Source organism: Arvicola amphibius, chromosome 12, assembly GCF_903992535.2.
Source record: "Arvicola amphibius chromosome 12, mArvAmp1.2, whole genome shotgun sequence".
Classification (NCBI taxonomy): domain Eukaryota; kingdom Metazoa; phylum Chordata; class Mammalia; order Rodentia; family Cricetidae; genus Arvicola; species Arvicola amphibius.
The window spans coordinates 108762250-108788286 of NC_052058.2; the positions used below are offsets into that span (position 1 = coordinate 108762250).

The window sequence follows — 26037 nt, forward strand, 5'->3', positions numbered from 1 at the left end:
CTACCTCGCAGAATGAGACGGAGGATGCATCTACTCAAATTCCCACCTCAGTGCTTCTGATAAAACCAATTGTTTCAAATAAAGGAGGAAGGGCTTCAGTACTCCCCACTGGTCCCATCTGAGCTTCTTGGCTGCGGGTTCAGCTGGCTTAAGTGAAATCAGCAATGGAGCATAAGAGAAGAGTTGAACAAACTCAAACTCCGAGTCACCTCAAAGTGCTTCGGGATTTTAGCACACCACATTCCCAGGATACCATGGTATAGTCATTATAAACAACTACCGGCTAGCTCAAGAGTTCTGGGAGAGCCGAGGCTGCCTGCCATCCGAGCGGCCATATGCTATCTTGAGATGAATTGAAGTGTGAATGGATCTCAAACCATGGAAGGAGATTGTGACCCTCAAAAGAGAGACTGAAACTCTACAGTCCCTGATTACTCAGAATGTGGGCTCATTTAGAAGTATGGTTGCTAAAGGTATATTTAATTAAAATGAAGTCATGTAAAGTAGGATTAATTCTTCTTCATCCAGCTCAAAGGATGTTCTTATCAATAGAAAGGGCATAACTAAGAGTTGGTCACATGACAGCGACAGTCAGCAGTGGAGTATCTCCAGGCTGGATTATGCACTGGCACCTGATGTGCCCCTCAGGGGTACACAGCTGAAGACAATGACTGCTCCTCCCACAGAATCCATCAGTAGCTACAGCTCAGCGGGGGGGGGGGGGGGGCGGGTGTCAACGGCACCTCCTTACTCCATGGTTGATTGTTGATAGACCCAATTTATTGTCTGCCTGTTGTGCGGACATAGCAGTAACATTAAGGATTGTTAGCACTGTGGGAAACTACAGACCAAGGAGGGATTCTTCTCCGTGGGCTTGAAAGGGGCACGACTTGGACTTTGACCTTCTAGTACTTGAGAGCCTGAGTTTTCATGCATTTATGGTATGTGGTTCATAGATATCTAGTACATTAATGTAACTTAAGAACCATACAAATATCCTAATTTGGAAACAGCACCAAATGGGAAAGAAAAAAATTGTCAGGGACCACAGGTGTCCAGGGACAGACAGGATTGCAAGGATGAAGCTGGAGAGGATGGACATATGAAAGGATTCAGCAATAGAAGCTTCTTTCAAAATGAATGCCAATAACTGCAGTGACCCAAGAGACAGCTGGGAGCTCAGCCCTGGACAGGACATGTACACCATACCCTCTAAGGCTCGGGAGTTATGGTGGAAGAGGAGAGGAAAGAACGTAAGAGCCAGAAGACAAAGAGAAAGGCAATGAAATACTGTCATGCCCTCACACAGCTATGTCCGCACAACAGGTAGACAATAAATTGGGTCTATCAACAATCAACCATGGAGTAAGGAGGTGCCTTGATCCCCCCCCCCAGCCCCCGCTGAGCTGTAGCTACTGATGGATTCTGTGGGAGGAGCAGTCATTGTCTTCAGCTGTGTACCCCTGAGGGGCACATCAGGTGCCAGTGCATAGTTCCAACCCCGTGTCATGGTCACACAGATTCTCCAGCTTCCTGGACACTGACTGGGTGTCTGCTGGTCAGGTCAGCCGGGATGCTAACCACCTGACATCATTAACACAGCAAGCAGGTGAAGAACGGCGTCAGGCCCACAGGCTGTCCCCACTGCAGATGTGGACTAAGGTTACAGGCCTCCCACACATCTGCCTGGAGGTTCCTATAACTCTCTTCTCAACTTCAGTAATTTTCTAGACAATGGCCCACAGAGCTCAAGAAAGTCTTATTACTACCGTGTCCTAAAGAATCAATGCAGACCAGTCGGGCAAGGCATGCAGGGAGGGGCACATGGCACCTTAGTCTCTCTGGGCATCAACCTCACAGTACTTGCAACACACCCACCAACTGGAAACTCTTTAGTCAGGCCAACTGTGATGTCCATGGAGGTTCCTTTATATAGGGCGGTTGAATTAACTGTTGGCCATTGGCAATTGACCCAATTTTCAGTCCCTCCTTTTCTCCCAGAAAGTCCAGAGTGAAGCTGAGGCTCCCTAAGTTTAGACAGCATGGTGGTCGCTTTGATGATCCCTCACCATCCTAAGGCACTTGAGAGTTCCCCAAAGGTGACCTCATTGACAAAAGCTCAGGTGTAGTAGAGAGGAGTATAAAAGGCTCTTTCTCGCCCTACACTGTAAGGCGTTCCAAATCTCAGAAGCTGAGTGTGAGGAACCAAAACATAGGGTAGGCTTCTCACCAGGCTCCTCTTGGAGACAAGAGAGACAGGCTTCCTTGGTAAACTGTTTTCTTGTACAAACAAGCATGTGTTAAGTCCCCAAAACCCAGATAATCCCAGCACTAGGGAAGTGGAGAGAAGCCAGATCTCAGAGACTCACCTGCCAGCTAAGTTAACCTACTGGTGAGTCCCAGGCCAGTGAGAAACACTGTCTCAAGAAACAAGGTTCATGGTACATGAGGAATGACCTCTGAGGTTGCCCCCTGGTCTCTACATGCATGGGCACCCATGCATACATATATACATATGCATATGCAACACGCAAGCATAGATTCTCTCTCTCTCTCTCTCTCTCTCTCACACACACACACACAAACACACACAAATTGTTCAGAAAATCACAAAGGTTTATGAATTCTGTGAGAGACACTGGGAGATGGAAACCAGATAGCATGTCTTGTCACAATATCATCCCCTCAAACTACAGCTAAGTTTCTAGCATAACATGTGCCATGGCGACCCCTAATCATCATGGGAATCATGACCATTTTCTACATCGTGTCAGCTTGAAAATATTAAATACCACCAGAAAAAAGTGAGGTTTTTTTACTCAGATTTAAATGTCTACTTATTTCAAAAATGAATTAGTTGTGCTCTGGGTTTTGTAATGTTTAACTCATTAGTGATAACTCCAGCTCAAGAACTGGAAAGGAAATGGCTGCCAGGATAAATGAAACGCGAAGTTCTAAGCATTGGTTCCCAGCTGTTCTATCTAAATTACTAATTCGTGTAACAAACCTGGCTGGCGGAAGAAAATCATAGGGTACCCCGCCACATTTACCTCTTATATACTTTGTTGAATTGCTTTGCAGACAGCCTAAGTTCCCCATAATTCCCTGCCAACAGTTTTCATTCCTTTGTAGAAATTAGTACTTAGTCTCTATTGCCATAAAGACATTCATCCTGGGCTAACACACTTGTCCTTCAAAGAAGAGTTTTTCTAAACACTCGAGTTTAGACACAGCCTAACTGAGTTTTAAGACCAAGGCGAAATTGCCATGCTATCTCCCACAATCTCCAAAGAAACCTACAAAAGTCTTCCTAAACTCTAGGAAAATGATAATTTCCTCTTAATTGGCAGGGAAGACTGGCCAACTGGGGTTCAGTCATATAGCCCCCATTTTATCAATGGGCACAACTATAATCATGTTTCCAAAAACCTGTATGATACTTCAGAAATGTCACCAAGCCTCCTAACAGTTCCCAGATTTTTCTCTTAGGCCATCACAGAGGCTCACAACCTAGGCTGGAACAGAAAAATGTCAGGAGAGTAATCATAGATCCCTTGTCCAGATCTCAGAGACCCACCACCCTGGAATCTCTACCCAGATCCCCACAAAAGCCAAGCACACCAGGTTCCTGACTGCAATTTCTTCCCACCCCTGGCCCTCTGTGTACTGCTCAAGGTGCGGTCAGACAGCTCCCAGGGAGCCTCACTTCATCCCCACTGCTTTACATAGCAGGCTCCGGTCAGAGACGAAACACTTGCCTGCTGTCTGCAGAGCCAGGACTCACACCCACACTTCTGCCCACTTCCCTGTGCTCTATACCCTCTAATGATGAAGCACTGTGGTATTTAACTGGCTCCCACCACCAACTCAGCTTTCCTCTACCTCACCCTACTCCAGCGTTTCCAACATGTTTGCCCATGCTGTCCCTCAAGGATCCCTCAGATACACCTTCTCTGTCAACTGTGCTCCTACAATGTCTCATCCATCCCTTTATCCAGTGTTCACTACGCCCTGCTGGCATAGGTGACTGTCCCCAAGGCAATAGCTCTGACTTTTCTACCATCTGCTCTCTGTCCCACAGTCTGCTTCACAGTGCATGGCTGACATAGTCCGTCTCTTAGCACCAAGAATGCACCTTGGCAAATCAGGGACACTTGAAGAAGAGGAAAAGCACAAAGCACATTTAGCAGCATTTTCTAAACTGACAAGTCCCTGTGGGTAGCTGTGGGAGATGAAGAGGAGCTTATGAAACTTCCAAAGAGCTCTGCCAGAGCCTCAACTACTACAGCCACATGAGAGATGGCTAGACCTCCAGGAACTCTGGCTTGGGCAAGCAAGCCTGTTCGGAATTGTTTATTTATTTAGTACATTTATCATCATCATCATCATCATCATCATCATCATCATCATCATCATCATCATCATGTTTGTGTGCCATGGCAGCTGTATGGAGGCCAGGGAAATCTCTGTAAAAGTGATTCATTGCTCCACCTTTGCATGGGCTCCCGAGGTTGAACTCCAGCTCTTTCTGGGCAAGCTTTTAGCTCTAGGCCACCTCACCCCATTAGATATTGAAAATGGGCAGTTTTCAGGATGGCATTCAGGAGTGTCAATATGACAAAGAAAACGGGTAACAAATTCATCTTCGACTGGGTTTTATTGCTGCTCCCTGGGATGAAGAGAAGGAAAGAGGGAGCAAAGAGTCATTTAAAAGCCATCCAGGAGGCTAGAGATGGGCTGGCTTAGGAGTTATGGACACCTGATTCTCTTGTAGCCGGTACAGGCTCAGTCCCTCGCACCCACATCAGACATATTACAAGGACTGTAACTCTAGCTCCAGAGGAGCTGATCCTTCCTCGGCCCACTATAGACACACACACACACACACACACACACACACACACACACACACATATGCATACACTCACACAGACTGCATACCTCAAGAAATTCAGGATATTTTTCACTTAAGGTGAATATCCACTCCCCACGCAACTGTGAGTCACAAAGGGAACCATGTCTAAAGCATACTGGACTCCATGGTACCATACTGCCAACTGCAGACATGATTCTGACTTAAACTTGGCACCAAACAAGCCCAGATAGCATCAGCAATGCAGTAGGAGAGACAAAGGTGGCAATGAAGTTCACAGTCATAATTCAAAATGTAAAATGTTCCTTCTAGGTTCTCCCCAAACTGACCACATATATCCTGTGCAAGCTAATTCTGAAGTATAAATAAGGACACATTTAAAATTGTAACACCACCACTATGATGCAAATTTAATCTTATGCTAACGTGCTAGCCAAAGACACCAACCTTGCTCACACTTAACCAGTCTTCACACATTGGGACACAGTACATTCCAAGGTGACAGGACAAGCTATGAACTGTAAGGCTGACTTGCACAGGAGAGCATTTCTTCCAGGACAAAAAAAAAATCAGTTTTTAAACCTTCTTCAATATTTATCTTTCCTCCTGGTTTAAGCAAAGTCTCAAGAGCAACTTCACTTGTCCAGTTTCAGCTTAGAGAGAAAGACATAGTGGTTAGGTCGAGTCCAGCTGTCTCTCAGCTGACCCGACAGTGAGGATTCACTGCATCGCGCATCCAGGCAGCCCACAGGAACCACCCATGGCCGTGAGAAGGGACTGTGAAGTCCTAAGTGAAGGAAAGATTCTATAATCCCAACTAGCATGTTGAAGAGGGGAGTACACGGGAAAACCAGCAAAGGCCACTTCACGATGAGGCCAGTGGCATCGACACACTTCACATGTGTTAGCGGTGCGCTCTCAGCACCCCCTCTTCAGTGAATAAGTGGGGTTACTAAAACAGAAGGTCCATTATAGGAACACAGGTCTTCACAGATGATTGAAGCATTCAGAAAACATGCAACACTCCAGCATCTTACGGGTAATCTTGGGTTTTCTAGGAACTTTCTAAACATTCTTTTTAAGTAGAAAGAGCTAAAGTCAAACCTAATCTTCACCATTTCTTGTGCATATATATGTGTGTGCAAGTATGCTATATGGGATGTGTGTGTGTGTGTGTGTGTGTGTGTGTGTGTGTGTACAGGCATGTGGTTATAGGTAGAGGCCAGAAATTGGCATTCAGTACCCTCCTCACTGCTTAACACTTTTTCCTTTTTCTCTTCCTTCCTTCCTTCCTTCCTTCCTTCCTTCCTTCCTTCCTTCCTTCCTTCCTTCCTTCCTTTCTTTTTGGAGACACAATCTCTCACTGAAGCTATACCTCATCGATTGACTAGTGGGTCCCTGAGATCCTCCTGCCTTGAGAGAGAATATCAAAAGTAACAGAGTCAGAAATGAAAAGGAGGACACAACAACAGACATGGAGAAAATCCAGAGAATCATGAGGTCATGTTTCAAAACCATGTACGACACAAAATTGGAAAACTTAAAGGAAATGGACAATTCTCTGGATAAATATCACTTACCAAAATTAAATCAACACCAGGTAAGCAAATTAAACAGATCTATAACTGCTAAAGGAATATAAACAGTTATCAAAAGTTTCCCAACCAAAAAAAGCACAGGACCAGATGGTTTCAGTACAGAATTCTAGAAGATTTTCAAAGAAGAATTAATACCAATACTCCTCAAATTGTTCCACACAATAGAAATAGAAGGAACATTGCCAAACTCTTTTTATGAAGCTACAATTACTCTGATACTCAAACCACACAAAGACATTACTAAGAAAGAGAAATACAGAACAATCTCACTCATGAGCATTGATGCAAAAATACTCAATAAAATACTGGCAAACCAAATCCAAGAATACATCGGAAAAAATCATACACTGTGATCAAGTCAGCTTCATTCCAGAGAAGCAGGGGTAGTTCAACATGTGACAATCTCTCAGTGTAATCCACCATATAAACAAACTGAAAAAAATATGATCTCATTAGATACTGGAAAAGCCTTCGACAAAATACAACATCCCTTCATAATAAAGGTGTTGGAGACAGCATGGATACAAGGAACATACCTAAACATAATAAAGGCAATATACAACAAGCCAACAGCCAACATCAAACTAAATGGAGAAAAACTCAAAGCAATCCCACTGAAATCAGAAACAAGGTTGTCCACTCTCTCCATATCTATTCAATATAGTTCTTGAGGTTCTAGCTAGAGCAATAAGACACCAAAGGGAAATAAAGGGGATACAAATCAGAAAAGAAGTTAAACTCTCACTACTTACTGATGATATGATAGTTTACATAAGTGACCCCAAAAATTCTACAAAGGAACTTCTAAAACACATAAAAGAACCTTCAGTAAGGTAGCAGGGTATAAATCAGTAGCTTTCCTTTACATAGATGATAAATGAGCTGAGAAAGAAATCAGAAAAACATCACCCTTCACAATAGCCACAAATAGCATAAAATGTCTTGGAGTAACTTTAACCAAACAAGTGGAAGAACTGTATGACAAGAACTTTAAATCATTGAAGAAAGAAATTGAAGAAGACACCAGAAAATGGAAAGATCTCCCATGCTCTTGGGTAGGTGGAATTAACATAGTAAAAATGGAAATCTTACCAAAAATAATCTACAGTTTCAATGCAATGCCCAGCAAAATTCTTCACATACTTCAAGAGAACAATATTCAACTTCATATAAAAACAAAAACAAAAAATCCAGGATAGCCAAAACAATCCTGTACAGTAAATGAACTTCTGGAGGCATCCCAATCCCTGAATTCAAACTCTACTATAGAATTACAGTACTGAAAACAGTCTGGCATTGGCATAAAAACAGACAAGAGATCCAATGAGATCAAATCGAAGACCCAGATATCAATCCACACACCTATAATCCAAACACCTGATTTTTGACAAAGAAGCAAAAAATATAGAATTGAAAAAGAAAGCATATTTAACAAATGGTGCTGGCATAATTGGATATCAGCATATAGAAGAATGAAAATAGATCCATATCTATCACCATGCACAAAACTCAAGTACAAATGGATTAAAAACCTCAACATAGAACCAATCACAGTGAACCTTATAGAAGAGAAAGTGGAAAGTACACTTGAATGCATTGGCACAGGAGACCACTTCCAAACATAACTTCAGAAGCACAGACACTGAAAGAAACAATTAATAAATGGGACATCCCAAAATTGAGAAGTTTCTGTAAAGCAAAGGACACAATCAACAAGACAAAACAGCAGCGTACAGAATGGGAAAACATCTTTACCAAACCCACATCGGACAGAAGGCTGATCTCCAAAATATACAAGGAACTCAAGAAATTGGTCATCAAAAGAACAAATAATCCAATAAAAAAATAGAGTACAGATCTAAACAAAGAACTCTCAACAGATGAATGTAAAATGGCTGAAAGACACTTTAAGAAAATGCTCAACAGCCTTAGCCATCAGGGAAATGCAAATCAAAACAACTCTGAGATTCCATCTTACACCTGTAAGAATGGCCAAGTTCAAAAACACTGATGACAACTTATGCTGAAGAGGTTGTGGGATAAAGAGAACACTCATGCATTGGTGGTGGGAGCGCAAACTGGTGCAGCCATTTTGGATTTCAGTATGGTGATTTCTCAGAAAATTAGGAAACAACCTACCTCAAGTCCCAGCAATACCACTTTTGAGTATATACCCAAAAGATGCTCAATCATACCACAAGGACATGTGCTCAACTATGTTCATAGCAGCATTGTTTGTCATAGTCAGCTCCTCTACTGAAGAACGGATAAGGAAAATGTGGTACATTTACACAATGGAGTACTACACACCAGAAAAAATAATGACATCTTGAAATTTGCAGGCAAATGGCTGAATCTAGAAAACATCATATTGAGTGAGGTAACCCAGACCCAGAAAGACAAATATCATATGTATTTACTCATAAGTGGCTTTTAGACATAAAGCAAAGGAAAACTAGCCAACAATTTCAATCCCAAAGAACCTAGACAACAAAGAGGACCGTAAGAGAGACATCCATGGATCTAATGTATGTGGAAAGTAGAAAAAGACAGGATCTCCTGAGTCAATTGGGAGCATGGGGACCATGGGAGAGGGTAGAAGGGGAGGGAGGAGGAAAGGAGAGGAGCAGAGAAAAATGTATCCTGCCTCTTCCTCCCCAGGACTGGGAGTCTAAGCACATGCACCACACCCAGTTGGGTCTGGGATTCGAACCCAGGTCCTCGTGCATGCATAGAAGGCAGTTCTTTCCATCTTAGCAAGCACTGACTGACTCCACACTCAGCAAGGAGGGAATGTGTGGTCAGGGGCCACCTTCTAGCCACACATTTAAGGACCTGAGTGTTCCTGGTCTCCAACAAAGACCCACTTAGGGGAATTTAAAGAAAATGACTCCTACCCCTGAACAAACCTACTTAGAGACACCATCTCCTTGCTTGACCAGACTCTCCCTAGGAGAAGATAATTGTGGAATTTTGTCCCTGACATCCCTGGGCCTCAGGAAAACCACTTTGCAATAATGTATAAACTAATCTGCATTATTCTCCCTTATGCTCACACCTTCGGTGGAAGGATTGGAAGCTTATCCCCAAGAACACGCAGCTGCATACCCTTATTTATCCATCTGTGCACCCATAGATACACACATCTCCCTCTGCATCAGAAAGCATCACCTCCAGGAGCTCAGACAAGCCCTTAAGCACCGACCACCTCTGTTTGCATGCCTCCATTATCATAGCACAGTGGCATAAAAATAAGGCAAGAGTTCACATGTTAACAATCTTTGGACAGTCTACTACAGAGAAAATAGGACAATTAAAGAGGACTAAATCTGCTAGTATTTTTTGTTTTAGTTTTGTTTATATTCATGTGTCTGCATACATGCCTGACTGCTTGTCTGCATGTTTACAACATGTGTGCAACACCTGCAGAGACCAGAGGAGGGTGTCGGAGCTCCTGGAACTGAAGTTATCACGTGAGTGCTAGGAGCCAAACTCCAGGCTCTGTGAGGAAAGCCTCAAGCAGTTACCTCTCAAGACTCTCCATTGCGTTCTGATTAAGGCTTCTACCAAAGGTTCTTTCGCCAAACTCAATCCCTGGAGGGAGAGTTGAGTGAGCCCACAACTCACCACCATAAACCTTATGATGCCAGGAAGGTATTCCAATGTGTTCCACACATCACGCTCTCAGAAAAAGAACGTGAAAAGTATAGAAACCTTACCTTCCTGCGTGCACATTTGTCACCAATCTTCTGCGCGTAGGGTGACAAAGGTATGACGTGGCTGTGTGGCTTGGAAGCTTGGGTGGTCAGATTCTGTTGTGGCTGTGATGTGGCCCTCACTCAAAAGGGAAGCGGGTTTTGTTTCCCGTGGCCTCCTAGGACAGAGTTTACCGTTGTCGATATACACAGGCACAGCATGAGACATTTCATGTCTCATCACCCACAGTTCCTTATTTATTCATTAAAGTCTAAGCTCAGGCTCGCTCTGGTTCTCTGCCACCCCAGCAAAAACAGGAGGGAACCAAATGGTCCCTCACTCCCCGAATGTCTCTACCTTAAGAAAAAACTTCAGATGCCTTTAATTCAGTGAAGTCCATCCTGGTCTAAACTCTGCCCATTTTGGGTTTTGCTTCAAACCACTTTTTCCTCTCCTGGTGTAAAATATGGAAGGGCAGGGAAGCTCTTTTACAGTGAACCAATAAAGAAACCGTGCAAGTCTCATTTTTCTACCATACCTTGTAGACCTCATTTCAACCCCAGTGAAAAGGAGCTGACTGTAGTCCAGACAAAACTGCCCAGGGGGACCACGCAGAGGGCACCTGATGAGGGAATTTGACCTTCTTAGGCTCCTCTGGTTTTTCACGCCACACTCCCCACCCCTGACCCTGGTAGTATAGGCATCTGTAGAGCTATGCCAATTCCACGGAAGTGAGGGTAACCCTTCACATGGGGTGCGGTTATTTCAGCACAGAGATCACGGACAGAAAACAGAAAGAACTGAGACGAGACCCAGGGCTTGCCATTCATCCGTCTACCCACCAGCTTCCCAACTCTGAATCATCTTCACATGTCCCCAGACCTGCCCCACCTCCTACCCTGGCCTGTCGTTCTAAGAACCACACCACCCAGGTACCCTGAAAACGCTCGGCACCTATATTATCAGTGCTAGTCTCCCGTTGAGCTCGCCGTGCTGCCTGCTCTGCCAGGTGTATCAACGCTGAGTAACTCTCCAGGACCACAGGGTTGACAAGAGGCAGAAAAGACACTCGATCCCCATCAAGACCAAAATCCATGCTATCTTTTCTACAACACAATGAATGAGAATTGTGTGTACATGTGTTTACAAAAGTGTGCATGTGTGTGGAGGTCAGAGGTCAGCCTCAGGTGCTAACCACCTGAGACAGGGTCTCTCACTGGGATCTGCAGCTTTTGGCCAAGATGGAAAACTAGTGAAGCCCACTGACGCCCTACCTCTATCTCCCTGATGCTGAGATTACAAGTGCAGGCCACAACACATGCCAGCTTTTTTACCTGTGCTCGGGGGATCAAATTGAAGTCTTTATGCTTATACGCCAATTGCTTTACTAACTGACCCATCTCTCCAGCCCAAAGAATGAGACTTTAATGACAAAATCCAGGGTGCCACCCAGCAGCCTGCAGGGTGGGGCTTTGGCTGGTGGCATTTGATGCTGAGTCCTCAGATGGTCAGCCTGGATTCCTGAACCATGAACAGAATGTCTTGTTCTCAGAGAAACAATTCAAAGTTCACCTCAGGGCTGCAGAGTACCTGACCTGCGAAGCCAGCCCTTCCTGTCTCAGGCTTTCTCAACTATTGTAAAGGAAAACAATGCACTTAGGAAGTATGGATAGCCTGACTTCGTAACATGTTCACAGCGAGAACTAACCTTCCTGTGAAGATCACAGAAAGGGTTCTGCATCTGCAAGAGCAGAAAAGCTGATGGTCAATGAGACTTTCCAAAGACCAAAACTATTTGAATAAAACTCAATGTCAGTGCTAATGACTTCAGCAATATCTAATTAAAAGAGAAAAAAGAACTCTTAGTTAAGTCTGGCCACTTTGATTGTTAACTTCTCAAACATTCCTGAAACTCCACCCATCTTCCCAGCCTCTTTCCTTTCTGGCTTGCTCTGCGTTCAGACGGCATTTGCTGCTCTACTAAAGCCAGCTTCCCTCTAAATAAACTCACCATTTGCTACTTCCACAATTATGTCATTGATGTAATTACTACCATCATGGCTCTGGCAGCTATTTGTTGCACTATAATTTCCAGATGAATTTCGGGTGCAAAAACAAAATAACCACAATAAGATAATTAATTAAAACTCTATTATTACTTTATCAAAGAGTGTCTGGAATAAAAATCCTCAGACTTCTGAGGATTCTGTTTTTAGCGCATCTTTGTAGTGAATAAACAATTCGTTGAGAATTTGGCTAATTTTCTTTGTTTCTTAGAGCATCGTGTTTTCACTGGCACTTCTCAGTAGCTAACACTATAAACTTTGAGTGTATGTGCGAATGCACATGTGTGTTAATCAGTTTTCTGTAACACAATAATAGGTTGATCCACTGACACAGTAAGTCAGACAAGCTGAACTGAAAAGTAAAAGAACAAATTTATTTGAGCAAAGCTATTCCCAGGAAAGTCCTCCAGTCTCAGAGATCAGGACTGGAGAAAGTTACAAACCTAAACTCAAACTGGGAGTTTATATACCCTGTAGGCGGGGGGTGACGATGTGCCCCCTACAAGCTGAGTCTGTGCCCAAGTATGGTTAAAAGCTGACCACTTGAGGTGGGGTCTTGGGCTACTGGAGCCTTCAGGGAAGGAGCTGCCGCAGCCACCAAGTGTGGAACTGGGCTTTTGGTGCCTTTTCTTTGCTGGAGATTCTCTGAGAGGTTGGGGTTAGGAGAGACAGGAATGGGGCTTTCTGGATCAAGCAGGAGTGGGTTAGAGGTTCCAGGTGAACATGTGTGTAGTGTGGATGTGTGTGCACATATGGTTGCAGATACAGAGGCCAGAAATCAGCACGGCTCTTTTTCTCTATACTCATCTTTTAGGAGGACAAAGTTTCTCACTGAACTTGAGCTCACTAACTGACTAGATTGGCTGCCAGCCTAACAAGCCCCCAGGATCCACTTGCCTCTGCTTCTCAGGTGCTGGGATCACAGGTGTGTGACATCACACCCAACATTTTAGGTGGATGCTGAGTTCTACACCCAGATCCTCATGCTTGCAAACACTTTACCCACTGAGTCGTTTTCCCAGCCCCACTGCCATAAAGATCACAGTAGTATAATAGCAGAGAGTCTCTCAGTGCTACTTCCATCCTCATTTTCCTGATTTCTAGAACAATCTGAGCTGTTGTGCTTTCTGCCTGATTCTCTCAGAAGACAGCGGTTCATACAGAGACCTTTGACTGCTCAAAGTGCAGAGAATAAATGACTGCCATGTTAGGCTCTAAGCGGAATGTACGCGCCCCCTCAGAAGGCAGTAAGGAAATGATGCTTTCTGCATACAACGGAGCAGATACACAAGAGCTGTACAAGCTCAAGCTGGAGAAAACCCCTGTGTGGGGAGTGGAGAGATGGGGAGGTGGACACAGAATCCCACCCCACGATGAGGAGCCACCAGCACTGAAGACCTTCGGAGACAGCTAAAGTCAGTTTTCTTTAATAGCCTGATAGGCCAACTGTGTTCCAGGATAGGCCCCACTGCCAAGAGGCAGAACAAACTGGACTCGGAGAAAATAAAGCAGAAAGTTCAAAGTTCAGTTAGTATAGAGGGAAAGGTGGAGAGGGGTGGACATGGAAGGAACTGGGGGAGGGGTGAACACTGGTCAAAGTAATGTGTGAAATTCTCAAAGAATTAATGAAAATATTTAAGATTATATAAACATTTAAATGTATATTTAAAATGCATAATCTATTTCTAAATTACTATGACAATCCAAGTGGAAAAAAACTTAGAAGGCTTGGGATTTAGTACTTGTTAGTCGTTAATTTTTAAGTTTCAAAGGTACAAATACCAAAGTTACTTACTATTTAAAATTTTTTTTTTTTGGTTTTTTCGAGACAGGGTTTCCCTGTAGTTTCTAGAGCCTGTCCTGGAACTAGCTCTTGTAGACCAGGCTGGCCTGGAACTCAGAGATTCACCTGTCTCTGCCTCCCGAGTGCTGGGATTAAAGGCGTGCACCACCACCGCCGGGCTACTATTTAAAATTTTATTCAAAACTTGCAACCTCCATATTTAAAACCTGGTTGGGATTACCACTGCAAATTGCATGTGTGCATGTGTACGTGCGTGTGCACACACGTGCATGTGTTCACACAAGTGCACATGCAGGTACACATGCTTGTGTCTGGGGACATGCATGTGCATGTCTGAGGAGGCTATGGGCCAGCCTCGGGTATCAGTCCTCAGGATTCCATCCACCTTGTTTTTGAGACACAGTTTTTCTTGGCTGGAAACTCACAGATTCAGCTAGGCTGGCTGGGCCATGAGCCCCAGGGATCCACCAATCTCCACCTTCCATTGCTGTGGGTACAGTGTCTGCTACTTCACCTATCCTTTTGCACAGATGCTAGGGATGGGACTCCGGTTTTCATGCCCGCATAGCAAAGTACTCCACCGACTGATCTGTCTCCCCAGACCACTGCTCACTCTTTTTGCAACCTGAACAGAGTTCTCCACAATTTGACCACACAAAGGTTAGTTCTAAGGGAGCAGGTTCAGTGACAGAGGGCACATTCATCCTTTTTAAACCCTGGGTTCAACTCCTATACCACACACACACACACACACACACACAGAGAGAGAGAGAGAGAGAGAGAGAGAGAGAGAGAGAGAGACAGAGACACAGAGAGACAGAGAGACAGAGACAGAGAGAGACAGAGACAGAGACAGAGACTCACATGTCAACGTCTCCTAAGCAATAAACACATTTGGCTAAGCCAGTGGTAATAACCAACCCATTACAATTCTGACTATGTATCCACCTAGCATGTTGCAATTAGTTTATATAAAAATAAAAGAGTTTCTCGATGATAGAGCCCTCAAACAACCAACACCATGGCGGACACAATATCCAAAATAGTGTGGAGAAATTTTACAAACAATAAAATAAAAAGCATGTTATTACTACAGTCCTTAAGGAGATCTGAAACTAGGTAGAAATATAGTGTTTCATGCTTTTTAATAGTAAAAAGAACCAGCTACAGCCAGAAATGTAGAGATCAGCTGGGCCCACCTTTCAAAGAGTGTACATCTGTCACTGCCTGCTCAGCAGCTGGGTGTGCTCAGGCAGCACTAAGGCTTGCAGGATGCTGGAGGCAGCAGAGATAGCCTCTGAAGGGAGCAAGCAAGGCAGAGTCAGGGTTTGCATAAGGTAGAAGAATAATGGGCAAAAGATTCCTGAGGAACTAACAGCTCCAGTATTGTCTGGGAACTGGAGAATTAAGCCGTTTGTGTGGAGAGGGGACCTTCACTAGATTCCCAATGCTTCAGCCAGGCCACCACAGGAACTAATTTTATACAAAGTCTGGAAAATATTTTAAATAGTTTAAGTCCAGGAGAAATCATATCAATTTGGTAGCAATAACTATAAATCAATCTACCCTACAATGCTAACATAACACCATTGATTTCAGAGCATGCAAATATTCTCTTTTAAGAGCCATTTGTTTTCCCTTTGTTCCATCAGATTTTTGAGCTGTGTCCTTCTAAAGACAACTTTCCAGGAGTCCTTCTCACTGTGGACAATGTCGTTTAGTCTGAGCCATGTGGACATTTGGAGATGGGCTCCCATAGGTGCTGCTGGCCTCTATTCAATGTCATTTTCAAGGTCAACACTGATTTCTCCGAGTCTGGCCCTTAACTAGAATTTGTCAACACTCTTTATTAACTCGAGCAGGAAAATAAAATTTATTCCCCTGCTTCTTACCATTGGGCCATACCCCAAAATTCATGAATTTCTTCTGAGGACCCCAGGCACTCATTTACTCCCCTCCCCGAGGCTTAAGCCTTCACCATATCTTTGTGGGCCTCGGGTATATCCTCATCTTTTTGTCCTCTGCTTCAATTCATACTAAATACTGTTGGATTCATCATTTAAAAACAGCTTCATGCTCTCACTTCCTCCTCCTGATGCAAAACCTATGTTTTTGACAAGTAACTGTGGAGGCCCTATTCTCAACAGCTGTCTCCCTCCTTTCTCACACATTTCTACTGCATCCTCAATGCCCCAGCCACGCGTCCTCCATGCCCCAGCCACGCGTCCTCCATGCCCCAGCCACGCGTCCTCCATGCCCCAGCCACGCGTCCTCCATGCCCCAGCCACGCGTCCTCCATGCCCCAGCCACGCGTCCTCCATGCCCCAGCCACGCGTCCTCCATGCCCCAGCCACGCATCCTCCATGCTCCAGCTATGCACACTATTTTCTCTCCAGAGGATAAGATGCACCCTCTCCTACCTCCTGCAGTTGTTCGTTGTGTTACTGCCTTCCTCGCCAGCCATACAGCCTGACAAGTGCTGTCTAGTCTTCAAAGGATGCTGGATGCTAGTTTTTTCACAAATCCTCCCTAGGTTCTCTGATGCAAAGTTATTCACCCCCTAAAACTGTACTATTACTTCATCTATTATGACCTGGCATTTGTATCCTGTGTACAGATATTCTTACTCCTGCAAGGTAGCCTCTTTCAATAAAAGTAATCCATCACCTTGCTAAGTTAGGACCTTCTGATATGAAATGTTATGGAATACATGACGCAAAAGGCATTAGCCAAGTTGGAAAATTACCTGACCCACACACAAGGAGGCACAACACCAAGAAGATTTTCAGTGCCACACACAACTGCTCATTCCAAAGATGAAGTTACAAATCTCTGGACAGAGTGAGAGCTGAGTCAGCATTCTGCAATGGCCACAAGGTCCACTAATTCTTGAGCTGTGTTTGTGTTCTAATCCCAGCTTTGTGACTATGGGAGAGGTATCTAATTTCTCTACCTGACTGTCCTCATCTGTATCTCAGTGCTCCTGACATAACCTTCTACCTCTCCCTACAGGACCATCGTGAGGTTTCGATTCATGCACAAAATACAGATAAATATAGGTATTTGTAAGTTATATGTCTACAGCATTGTTACTAGAAAGAGACTTCACTGTCTTGCTGTCAAGTCTGATTATCCTCTGTAGCCTGGCAAAGGTTGTGATAGACAAGATGAAATTCATCACGGGAGTAGCTCTCCGTAGAATGGACAGAATCCTAGTCAACAGAGCAGTCAGATGAGGCCCTGAGTCAAACCAACAGAAAGCTTTCAGCCACCAAAAGGCTGGTACACAAATAGCCATTGTGTCCATAAATACAACTGTTGTTGTCATCCAGATGGGCCCCAAAGAAAACTGTTGGACTTACATATTTTGACCAATGATTCGACATAAATGCAAACACAGATAATTGTTACAAAAGAAGCCTACCACTGTATGCTGAGTTTAGTCTGATAAGCAAGTTCTGAGCCCAGGTTTTTAAGCCACATCATTTAGAAGGACTTTCAATACCGAAGTCTGCTTCAAAGATGCTCAAATGATACAGTGATTTGTTCATTGATGGTGTGGTTAATAGCTGTGACTGCAGGGCATCAACACCTGTCAACATTAAGATACATTAAACACGCACTGCTGTAAGTGCCTCAGTTTGGTCTCATGCTACAGACTCAGATACATGGGGCAAGATCAAAACAGCTAGTAAACCTGATGCTTGATCACTGTTTACTCAAAGCACAGGCAGGTACTCTCATATCCAAATGATTACAGTGTTAGGAATAGCAAACTCATTTTATCATCTTGATTTTAGACAGAATATACTAATTACATGAATTATAGCAAGCAGGCTGATACTATACAAAACAAACATGCAGAAGCTCTGGCCTTTGTCTCATGATGGCTGGAATCCCTACGTTCCCGCATACCTGGAAGACTGGTCCATACACTTCAGCTGGTTCCCTTCTTTCTGGTGCCAGGAAAGATTTGTAAGGGTAGACTGAAGGCTAAAGCAAGTGTCCCCAAATCTCAGCAGCCTCATGCAAAAACGCTTCTCCTCTTCTTCACCTTGCATTCTGAGTCACTGGATATCCGGGCTCTCTTCCACATGGTCACTTTGGGGATCCAAGTTTCTTCCATCTGTCATCCATCCAGAGACCTCCCTGGACCCTCAACAGCTGATCAGTAGGTCAAAGCAAGAGGAGTTGTAAAGAATTACCCCCCTTTGAGCTTTATCTCACATCTGTGTACATCCCATGATGCTAAGCAACTGGGGTCTAATATATAGATTGTCAATTGGTGGTAATTTTATCTCCTCAAATATAGAGATTTATCAGATTGTTAGACAACAGCACCTAGTGGGTAGAATTCAGGGACTCTATTAAACATCCCACAGCACAGTTAGGTGCCTCCACAACATCCAAGCCCACTGTTAAAATGCTGAGATTTCAATGGGCTATTCTCTGTCACAGTCATCTGTATGTACACACTGGAATCCATCGTCACTTTCCACTAATCACTCCCAGCAGTCCCGCATGGGTCATTTACTAATCTCTTCTTCCTCCAGCTGAACTCCTTTCCAAGTCAAGGTCCCAACAGTCAAAGAATTCACAATGGAAGGGGATGGCAGCGTCATGCAGAGTTAAAGAGGATGAGATTAAGGAGAGCAAGTGGAAGGAGGTAATTCCGACTGTGGGAGTTGGGAGGAGACCCACAGATGGGTGAAGAGGAAAGAGGCCTTCGGCGGCACATCCTACAGCTCTTCCTCGGCATACAAGGGAATGGCATGACTCATGGAACAGAGTTATCGAAAGACAGACTTCATTCTTCCTGGAATGAGGGGCAATAGTAAGAGAAGACGGCTGTAAAATACTTTTCTGGTCAAATGTAGGGTTTGGTACTGCATTCAAGAAAGGTATGGGTCCTGGCATCTCGTGGAATACCTGACACAATAGCAAACATTGACTTTCAAAAAGTGACACTTGTAGAAGCAGCTCACACCACCAGGCTTCACAGAAGCTGCCCAGCACAGTGGAATGCTCAAACGATAGTGAAAGCCACTCCTAGACTCCCGAAAGAATTTGACACCAACATTTTCAAAGATGGCCCTTGAGTCAACAGCAGAGTGATTAGGGCAAATAGAACATCCAAACCATACACCTCGCACCCAAAGACAGGCTCGTGTGGGGCTCTGGTTCTTCTACTAAACTATGTGGCACTAAAGCATCTTTTAGTGATTTCCCTTTCCAGCTCCTCACCCCTGTTTTGAATACAGCTCCCCAGATGTGAGGCTATGAAGACAGACCAGAGCAGTGGAGACAGATCAGCTGATGCAGTGTTGCAAGCAACAGGGATGAGGCGGATCCCAAACCTGAATTAAAAAGGCAGGGATTGTGATGTGCATTTGTAACCCCAGTGCTGGGGACCTAGGGATAGCTGGGTCCCTGCGTCTTATTAGCACACCAGCCTCGTCTACTTGGTAACAAAACGCACAACAAATAAAACCCAAAGATGTATGTCATCTGAAGAGCAATACCATCTGAGATCACATAAACACACACAAAGAAAACAGATGTGATCACATCACCCAGGACCATAGCCTGCTCTGGCATAAGCCTGCCATGTGCCCTGAGCCAAGTCACTTGACGTTCCCAGGTTCTAGCCTCCCAGACAAACTGGTTTTCAGGTACTTTAAACCAGAGTGCTTAAAGTACAGGACGGGAACAATCTATCAGATGTGTGCTGGAGCTGACACCCACCTACCCAACAGCTCTCAGTTTGTAAAATAAATTTTATAACTCTACATGTTTGGGAAGAAAACTCTTTGATAGCCTACCATGTCACTTGGTGGACATTATCAGTGAGTCTTCAACAGGCTTGAGCAAGATGCTTGGAAATGAAACTGAAATCACCACAGAAACAGCAGAGACTTCTGATTTTGAGAATAAAACTGAACTTTGGAATGACCGTATTTCTATGAAAATCTTCACTCCCACTGCCTTACCCGCTCTTCCTCCTTCCTATCAGCATCTCACTGCTTCTGTGATGAGCTTGGGAGAGACAACATATTTAACTATTCGGTACTACAGATTATAAAGAATACTACCAGTTACCTAGACTAAAAAAACTCATAAAAGAAAGAACTTTGTTTCTTTACAAGTCAGAATCATCAGGGAAAACAAATAAGGTTATGGACAACGGCTTCCACAGAGAAAGTGGGAGGATTCTAGATCACAGGCAGACACCCCCTTTGCAAGATTAGGATCTAGATTGAGCCATGCTTGCCTTCAGGAAAATGGCTACAGAACCTCGTGTTGCCACCCCACATGGAACCAAAGAAAGACCAGGCAAGTGGCACTGATTACATCAGCCTACACATCAAAGCTGATTAGGGCTACCCTCCCAATTTACAAGGAATTCTACACTGTCTACATGGCGTCTCTCTTCCATTGCAGACTAGACCTGGCCGTGAGGAAATCTTATTCTATGGGGTACAATGAAAAGAGCAGGTTTGAAAACTCCAAGGGCAGACTCCACACATTAGGTGATATAGGATCTGAAACCTAACATAGGTATTTTTCCTTCTTAGTGAAGGCATTTTCCATGGCAAACTAACAAATATCTTGCAGGATAGTGTGACAACTACATCAGGATGTAATTCTCAAATACCTTAGTTACTATTTTGTTATATAAAAAGAAACCTAAGGATAGACGAAGCATTAATTTTAATAGACCTGGTTCTACTGCTGGAGAGAAAAGGAAAGCACCAACTAAACCAGCATTGAGCATTTTGCTTTTAGAAAGGCTATTCACTAAATGCAATCGGCTCACCCAAGATCCCCTCGCACAAGCAAGCTGTTTGCCTTTTACTTAAGTGAGGTAACATAGAATAAAGAAATCCAGCTCCTCAGCGTACAGTGAACATGATGTCTTAGTGATCATAACGATTCCATGGGAAAAATTAGCATACATGCCTTACAATTACCTCCCACGCTGCATTCATGAGGGCGGCAGAAGAAACAACCACCAAACTAACCGAATATATACCAGTTGCTGGCAATCCACTGCAGACTCTGCTCACAACAGCATAGTAGCCTTGGATGCACTGCTATCCTTCCCGAGGAGACAGGAACACAGGGGTTATCATCTAACACATCCGGAAAATACTTAGAGAGTCTGTGGGACTGAAGGTCTTAGCGGTTTCTTCCCAAGAGATACTAGAGCACGGAGACAGGCCTAGTTCACTTCCTCCCCCAGGTGCTGTAGCAGATTCATCATGAAATCCCTCTGGAATCCTTGGGAAGAACGCACGCAGTCTTGTGTGTACAGCATCCCCAGACAAGCCCACGCTTCTGTCATGTTTACAACACTGGGTAAGTTCCAGAAACATCCCTGCTTCGAACAAAAGACAAGGCAGTTTGATTGTCTGTTGGGCTGTGTGATTTCCCTAAGAAGAGAAACATGGAAGACAGACTCCTACATAAACATACTCCAGAAGCCACTGCACCAAGACAGCAAAGTACATCTAGCATCAAACCCCTCCAATTACAAGCGACTCAGTGTGATCTGGTTCAACACTGACGGTGATCGGCAAGCATAGCCTGACCAGGACTCGGGGTGAAGAGGCGCCACGCCTTCTTTGTGTGGCTCTTTAAGTGACTGCTAAAGAACTCACTGCTTCCAAACAAGTCTTTGTTGAGTGCTTGCCATGTTCCTAGCTTTGGACAACAGCCTGGCTAGCTCAGGAGCAGCCACTGGTAAAGGCAATTTCTGAAATAGTTCATTAGCTTTGTATTTCTAGTATATTTTTATTTACTTATTATATTGTCTGATTTTGTTGTCTTCATTAAAGGGCCTTTCTTTTAAAAAATAGAAACAGAAGAGTAGCAGCAAGCAAAGCCCTATTCCAGAATGTAGATTCCTAAGCAAGGGCACGAACAACATCGGGCCACCTTCTCTCTGCTCGGTCCAATCCTCCCCTTCACCGTCCTCATGCCCGAGCTGGTCAAATGCCCACAATGTCTGCTTTAGCATGGCATACAACAACCATAACACACAACAGAACCTCTATAGAGAAAGGCGATTTGCCACGACTTTCTTCTGGCTGTTCAGCGTTAAAATGGAGTTTTGTGACCTAGGTGTTCCTATGTAATAGTCAGCCTTGGGCAAACTCTGCACAAGCCCCTGAGCCCAGGAAAGGGGCAGACTAATGAGGTTCTCACACGAGTGACATACTGAACAAACAAACCCCTGGTCTCTCCCCTTGGCTATCAGACTGCAGAAGCAGTGGCCCAAGGCATTGAAATTTCTCCAGGATTCTCATTCCAAGGTAAGGAAAAAACAGGAGCCTGGGTGCAAAACTTACCTCCCAGGAAGAGATTTCTCACAGCGCCTGCAACCTGCCAGACCCCATGTCCGGAGAGCTGGAGCTGAGACCGCGACAGGTCAACAATGAACCAGAAGTCCTCTGTTTAAATCTAACCCTCACGTCAGCACTCGGAAGACGGACTGTGGGATCACTGTACCTCTTTATCTGTCCCTCTTCCCTATTACCCACAGTAACTAAATCTCTTTTCTCTGCTTTTCACTGTTGCTTGTCTCTTTTTTAAAACTTCCGATTTGTTTTCTATGTGTATGAGTATCCACCTGCATGTATGTATATGTAGGAATGTGTCTGGTGTTCATGGAGATCAGAGGGTGCCAATGGAGTTACAGATGGTTGTAAGTGCTCGTGTGGGTTCTGGGGACCAAATCTGGGTCCTCTGTAAGAGCAGCAAGTGCTCTTTAATGGCTGAGCCTTTGCTCCGGCTTCTATTGCTTATCTCTTTAACTGGCCTCTTGAGGATGCTAAGAGACTAGCTTGTTAGGACTGCAAACACAAGTACGACTCAATGCTCCAACAAGATCATTCTGGTGTGTCCTTCACTGGGCTTGGAGAAAGGAGCTGTTGTCCTAAGTCAGCTGGGCAGTTCTGGCTTCCTCATTCTCTTTCTGACTTGTTGCCTCTAGCTGCTTCTAGCTGGCTCCAGCTTCCTCCTGAGCAGTAGTTCCTTTGAAACTACAAACCACTTGAGAAAAATGTCATAGAGATGCCCCAATATTTCAATGTTAAGTCCTCAATGACAATAAAGTACACAGGGAACCCTTCTGTAACTATTGTAGGCTTATAAATATTTAGGGGAAGTCATCTCCTAGGCTAGCTTACCTGCTGGTTAGACCAGGCTTGCTCACTGATGGGTGGCAGATGTTGAATAAAATTGAAGTGAATAATAGCTGCATTTATTAGTGCTTCCCACGTGTACAGCATGCTGTGTAATCTCTAATAATCTATCAATATCCTGTCTGTCTGTCTGTCTGTCTGTCTGTCTGTCTGTCTTGTTCCCACAATAGCTCAAAGAGGTTGATTCTGTCCCACTTTTAAAATGAAACAATGCCCAGCCAGCCCTTAGTTACTCAAGGTCAAACACAAAGCCGCCACACTTTAAAAATTCCCTGCTTCAAACCGTTCCCTGGGAGCAGGGCCATGAAAACACACAGTAAGAAATCAGAAATTGAGAGATAGTACCAGACACATTTCTTTTATTCTCTTCCACTTTAGCTTTGTATTTACAAAAATATTGAGTTAAGTATATACACTAAACTGTATCAAAATAGAGACTTTTGTTAGAATCGTACCTGGTAAAGACAAGCACCAACTACTTAAATAAATATAATTGTTTATCCAATATGTGGCTTATTCACTGGTGATTAATGTTTCAAGTGCTGGTTATATTCCCTTAGGATCCGGCCTTGGGGGTTTTGAAGTATCAGTGTCTTAGGGCAGGAGAAAATGAAGGGCCACTTGGTCTAATTAAGGTTGACCCTGCCCTCCAAAGGATACAAAGTCCTCTAATGTGCTCCTAACTAGTTTTTTGTTTGTTTGTTTGGTTGGTTTGTTTGTTTGGTTGGTTGGTTGTTTTGGTTTGGTTTGTGTTGTTTTTGTTATTTCGGTGGTTATTATTTTGACAGAGTTTCATGTAATCCAGGCTCCTCAGTAAATAACTTCAGCTGACCTTGAACTTCTGAACCTGTTGCCTCTACCTTGCTTGGTTCAATGCCCAAGCCACAAAATAAATAAATACATTTAGTAAGGTGGTGCACGCCTGTAATCCCAGCACTGGGAAGGGAAGGAGAAGAATGGGAGTTCAAGGTTGTCTTTAGCTACATATAAAGTTTGGGGCCAATGTGGACTCTAGGAGACCTTATTTCAATAAAAAAAATAAAGTAAAATAAATAAGTGCTGAGATTAAAGGCAAGTACCACCCTGTCTAGCTCTCCAGCCATTCATAATCTCACACTACTAACCCAAACAAAACCACGTAGCAGCTGGCACACCTGCCAAAGAACGTCACTTCACAGACTGGTTTTGAGACATTTGTCTCAGCTTCATTCTCTAGCCTTCAAACTGAGAATGGTTTCTATGAATGCATTCCTGTCCAGCTTCTCCCAGAAGTTGAATATATTTCTCTCTGTAATAATAACATTCTCCTTCGTGATCGGTCACGTCAATTCTAGAATCAAAAGAAACCAGGTCGCACAAAGACAACTGTGAGAGGACATGCCACCGGTGGTCGGCCTTGTCACTCAGTCCATCTGGTGCCGTGATCACTCATGTGCATGGGCGTCTGGTGAGACGGGAAGTCCTTGTGTTGCTAGCACAGTGTCGCCAAGGAGACGATTGATTGATTGGTTGGTGGATTGACTGATTGATTTTGTAAGTAACGGACAAAAACAGGCTGAAAAAAAAAACCAGTTTTGCTAGAATGACCAACAGTAAGAATCTTTATCCTCCAATCATAGTGCTATGATAAGGGCAGCCTGGTATTCAAGTTTAATTCCATATTTAATCATTATTTGCATAATCAGAGGATACATTTAGAAACAAACTTCTTTCTAATCTTTAAGAATATAGGACAAAAGTGTCTATAATTCCTCCATTATGGTAGATCAAAATCAGTTCCTATGTCAAAGATTCACCAACAATAAGGTATTTATTGATCACTCCTTGTGCATTAACAAGGTGGTAAATACCAAGTGGTGTGAGCTTCACCCAGGTCTCCTGTTGTAGGAGCTTTTGAAGGAAAAGATCATGTAGATAGCAGTTGCTGCCTTCCCCTGGAGGGAAGTGCCCCTTGGCTACCCTCTCTCACTGCTGGGCAGCACCCAGAAGGGCAATGGCTGAAGGGTCTCATGATCTAGGGCAAAAGACATCCTCGGACATCTCTTTAAAGCACTTGCCTTTATGTTAGTTAGCTTTGATAAGTTTCTATGATATAATAACTAAACAGAAAGACACTCCAATACTGACTAACAATGTAGTGCTCTTTGTCATGAATGATGGATGAATAAATGAACAAATGAATATGAATGAATGAAGAGGTTGAATGAAATGAGACAGCAGAGACAATCTTTCCAAAGAATTTTGATAATGAAGGATCACTAAGGGATCAAATGACCCAGTTAAATGTTGAGCTGAGAGTAGAAGTGAGCCATTAGCAATAGGATGGGAAAAGGGAAAAGGAAGTATTCTGAGGCCACACAATGCACAAGAACCAAGAAAAGGGCAATTAAGTTTTGGGAAAACTATTGGTGGTACATGCCTATAATGCCAAGATCAGGGAGGCAGAGGCAAGCAGGTAGCCAGAGCTTGCTGGTCACTCATCCCGGCCTTACTCAGAGAACCCTAGGCCAGTAAGAGACCCCATCTGAAAAACCAAAGTGGGTGGTGTCTGAGTTAGAACAACACCAAGCTGTCTTCTGACTTCTACATGTGTACACACATAAGCAGAAATGAAGACTGAAAAGGAATTCTGGGGTCAAACCAGAGAAAACAAAAGGAAAAATAGGAACACAAGCTCCCTCCCAGAAATATGTGTAAACCATGGACACTGACTCCTGGGACCCACAGCACTACAAGAGAGTCCCCAGAAGAAGCAGAACCATGCCTTCTTCCCCACCCCTCCTTTCTGACTACT

The 26037-nt window shown here is 43.9% G+C and overlaps 1 protein-coding gene across 7 annotated transcripts in view; it reads right to left on the minus strand.

Annotated features, from left to right (window-relative positions):
- The window catches only part of Rnf152 (ring finger protein 152), a 73671-nt gene that overhangs the window by 42049 nt on the left and 5585 nt on the right, over positions 1-26037 (minus strand). For 2 of the 7 annotated variants that reach the window (XM_038349399.1, XM_038349397.1), the window contains exon 3: positions 10191-10345. The exons of 4 other annotated variants lie outside the window; for them this stretch is intronic. The gene's annotated coding sequence lies outside the window, so the exon portion shown is untranslated. Of the gene's footprint in view, positions 1-10190; positions 10346-17952; positions 17974-26037 lie in introns of those variants that run through there. One more of the 7 variants, XM_038349403.1, reaches the window with a different exon arrangement.